At 33.1% G+C, this 4,247-nt stretch overlaps 1 non-coding gene across 1 annotated transcript; it reads right to left on the bottom strand.

Annotated features, from left to right (window-relative positions):
* Nucleotides 1–1,479: 1,479 nt before the first annotated feature.
* On the bottom strand, nucleotides 1,480–1,551 carry LOC141722776 (small nucleolar RNA Z105). The gene has a single exon (XR_012575779.1). It is a non-coding gene; the product is annotated as a small nucleolar RNA Z105 (small nucleolar RNA).
* Nucleotides 1,552–4,247: the final 2,696 nt, after the last annotated feature.

The following is a 4,247-nucleotide window of genomic DNA, read 5'->3' as shown; positions in this document are numbered from 1 at the left end:
AATTCAAATATCTCGGATCATTACAAATTTGTTCTTCTAAATTTACAAGAAAGATTTTTCAAACTAGCCAAAATACATTAAAGTAACGTGCAAGGAAACAGGTAATAAGTTGAGCCGTGAAACCTCGTTGATCTAACAAGAACTTTCCCGCTTAACAATTTTGGTAATTGGTATTTATAATTGGCCCGAGGGCACATAAATAACTGAAACAAAAATTATTTAAATTGTTAAAGATCCTCGCCATATTTTGGTATAAAGATATTCAATATAGTTTTATGTCATTTAACTTTGACATATTCTATTTTTTAGCTTCGGTTGAATTTATTAGAAGATTACATAAGATAATGAATATAAATGTAATTATTCACGACTGAGGACTTCAACTATTAGATTTCCAGAAATAAAAAATATCTTATTTTTAAGTATATTTTTCATTTTTTTCATCTAAAATAAAACCTTTTCATACTAAAAATTTGATCTAATAGTTACTATGCTTAACAATAATTTTTTTTAATATAAATCTTTGCTTACGAATTAATTAATTAACGTACTATAAAGATTTTGGTAACTTATATCGAGCATGGTATATATCTCTAAAATTATAGCCGGAGTACAACTAAACTCATAATTTTTTATATCAAATCTCATATTTACAAATCATATTCGGTTTGCCCGACAAAAAAAAATTATATTCTGTTAGAATAATTGAATTTATAATATTTCAGATTATTCGGTTACATTTCTCGTACAATTAAGTTTGGTATTATATATGTCGAATATAATTTACGGTTCCATGAATTTCAACTCCGTTTTTTTATCGAAACTCATTTTATCAGAACTGCCATTAATTACCTAATTTCCTTATTTAAAAAATGTAAAATAAAATAAAAAATTTGTTTAATATTATCGGGTCAGTGACCATGTTTCCGGTGACCCTTGATTACAACATTAAGACACAAATAAGTTGTATGTATGTCTATACCAATGTCCGGAAACCAAGTTTGTAAAACTCGAAAATCGGATCTAGTTGGCTACTTAACAAAAACTATTATTGGATGTCGAAGATGGTATTCAGAAGAATGGCGAAATGTGTCCCTGGAAGATGTTCAGATAGGGGCATAAATACCTACCAGAATTCAACTCAAGGAAATAGGTCAATTGTTATTGGGTGCTGGATTCATCCCAAAGGCACTATTTTATGTCGCCAGAGAGCCAAACTTCAGACCCGTAACACTTATTAAACAGTCAAAAATCATACATATGAAAATACAAATATCTAATTCACTTAAATATATATCAATCAATTTATTCAAAGTTCTAACAGCACTCAGAATGAAAAGGACTTTGTAAGTATTTGTAAAATCATATTGGTCTTTCGACCTCATTACATGTGCGATCCTCATCGTGCCAATATTCATAATACTAAATAATCAAAATAAACAAGATATTTAGTAAATAAAAATTAACTTGTTGAAGCACTCAGAATGAGTAGGAGGGTATATTCATCATTAAATAATTCGGAATATAAATAAATTATCATCATCATGCTCGAAGTAAGAAATCGATAATTTGTATACAACAAAATAATCAGAACAGGATATAAATCTCGATCAGCGGGGGACACTACAAAAGTGCCACTTCAGATGACCGTCGTGAGAATTTGACATCCAAATCATCATTTGAATCGATAGAGGTTGTCTGTAACTCGAAACACACATAACTTTGTATATGACAGCGGCGTCGATTGAAGTAGGAGTAACTTGAGGTGGACAAGGGGATTGGCGAGGATTTATAGGGATGGGTTATTATTTTAGGGTTTTACGTCTGATAGAACTGGACTTTGACCTTGAGATAAGGCTCTGAATATTTGGATTGGAGACCCATGGGCTAAGGCCCAGTTTTAATAGAGAGCAACTAATTTGTTTGGGCATTGTACACTACTAATTCATCTATTTATTGTCCTTGGAAAAATATATTATACCCTTGCCATTCTTTATACCCAAACTGAAACTGGATTATAGGCGCACTAGTTTAAAATATTATTTATTAAAAGATATAAATATATATAGAGCCCGTTTGTGTACGGGCTTAGAAGTTACTTACGTCTTATACTTATCTCAACTCGAACTGTTTGTCGACCCAACTTATAAGTTGAATTTAGAATTTATAAGCTGATAAGCTGAATGTTAGTAACAACGTACTTTTTCTCAACTTATTTTAATTTTTTATTTTTTTAATCACTTTAGTTTTAAAATATATGTTTTTAAAAGTTAAGTTAATTTAAACGTCGTGAATTAAGATAATTATATTCAAAAATTATTTATTTTGGTTCATTTAAGTAAAAAAAGAGAAATTATCCAAACACTTATATTACTTATAACTATTTATGCACTTATCACATGTAAATCACTTATTCATTTTAATCTATAAATTACTTATTTTAATATTTCTCAAACGGGCACATAATAAATGATGATAAATAAATATATGAAATATTTTATATTTTAGATCAAGTAATATTATTTAGAAAAAATTAACTTTAATACAATAAAGTCTTATCTTTATATATTTTAAGAATCATTCATGATCTTGCCAAAATCGGAAGACAATTCAAAATTTCATTAATAAGCTTACTCTGTTTATGTTAAATTACATTATTGACATATTAATTTGGTCTAAAAAAGTTCGGTAAATAAAAACGGGCCGAAGAAGAATATGGAGATGTTTGTGTGCTAGGTGTAGAGACGCCAGCTGATGCTGATGACAATGCTGTAAACTAATCTAAGACACAATCTAATGCGGTCATTACCAAGACACGTGTAAGAAATTCACTCAAGCCATGCGTCATCCGCCCCCAGCAACGAACGACCCAGATCGAAAGGTACCAACCCCTAAATCCTATGCTTTGGGCTATAAATTCACCTTACATTTCTATCTTCATCATCCAAAAGTGAGTTATTGCTCTCGCATCAGAGGCGCCGCGGGGCTCAAACCCCTATCTGGTGTTGTTTTGTAGACACCCAGTGGCAACTACACCGCAAGAAGGGTACAGGTGCGGCGCCCGAAGGACCAGACCGTGGATTGGAGTTATTATTTTGCGCTAGAAGGAGGGGCTCCGTCCTTGGGTCAAGGTTCTCCTGGACTCATCTTCATTAGCAAGCTCTAAAAAGAGTCATTTTCTCATTTGTAAGAATTCAAGCAACCCAGATATATTGTAAACATGAATCTTTTCGTTGCAAGCCATATATGTGTGTGCTCTGTTTATTTGTTTTAAGTCACGTTTGTTTATGCTCTGTTTGCTCGTTTTAAGCTACGTCTGTGTGAGCTATAGCTAGATCTACTTGTTTACAACCTAGCTCTGCTTCATTTTGCATACTATATTCATAACTTGAACTCATATCTAGTTATTCTAGAATGTTTTTTATTTAGAGCTAGCAAGCTTGATTATTATTCTTGTTAATCTTGATTCTTGGTAAAAGAAACCATAGATCTATTTCGAAAGCCAGTAATCTGGTGTAATTTGTTATTTGTAGAGCCTATCTCTGGTAAAATCTTGTTATTTGCAAATTTGTACTCTTGTATTTCGAATCATTGAAATCATGGCTAGAGGAGGTAAAACCCCATTTGAAAGACCTTCTGCAAGCACAAAGGCAGGTGCCGGCGCTCAATTTTTGACCGGATTGAAGAAAGCTCAGAAAGCTCAAAGCAAAAATAGAGAAACAGAAGCATCCAAGCAAAGGAAATTGGAAAAAAAGGAGTTGAATAGTAGAGAAGAGGAGGCAAAACTTGAGCTCAAAATTCAAAGAAGAATGCAGCTAGAGAAGAAAAAGTCATTAAGGAAGTCCAAGTCAAAGAGGACACGGAGAGACCATACCCCAGAAACCATTTATGATGATGATGGTGAGCAACATGATTTCAAGGACATGATTCATGAGCTCTGGAAAAATATGGAGAAGGACTCGAGAGTAAAGATTCACTAAAGGCCATACCCCGGCATGGGGGTCTCAAACACTATAATTTTGAATCATTCGATGGGATGGGAGACTTGGAGGAACATGTCAACTACTTTGAGCCAATAGCCCAGATCTAATACTACATGATCTCATGAAATCCCGATTATTCGCATCCACGCTAAAGGGAAGGGCACAAAGGTGGTTCAGCAGAATTCGATCCCGAAGCATCCACAGTTGGAGGAAATTCAGGAAATCCTTCCTCAAGAGGTTTCAGGCTAAAAAGACACATGAGCT

Source organism: Apium graveolens, chromosome 4 (genome assembly GCF_009905375.1).
Source record: "Apium graveolens cultivar Ventura chromosome 4, ASM990537v1, whole genome shotgun sequence".
In the NCBI taxonomy this organism is placed as follows: Eukaryota; Viridiplantae; Streptophyta; class Magnoliopsida; order Apiales; family Apiaceae; genus Apium; species Apium graveolens.
The sequence above is the reverse complement of the archived record's forward strand: the minus strand, read 5'-3'. Positions and strand labels throughout refer to the sequence as shown.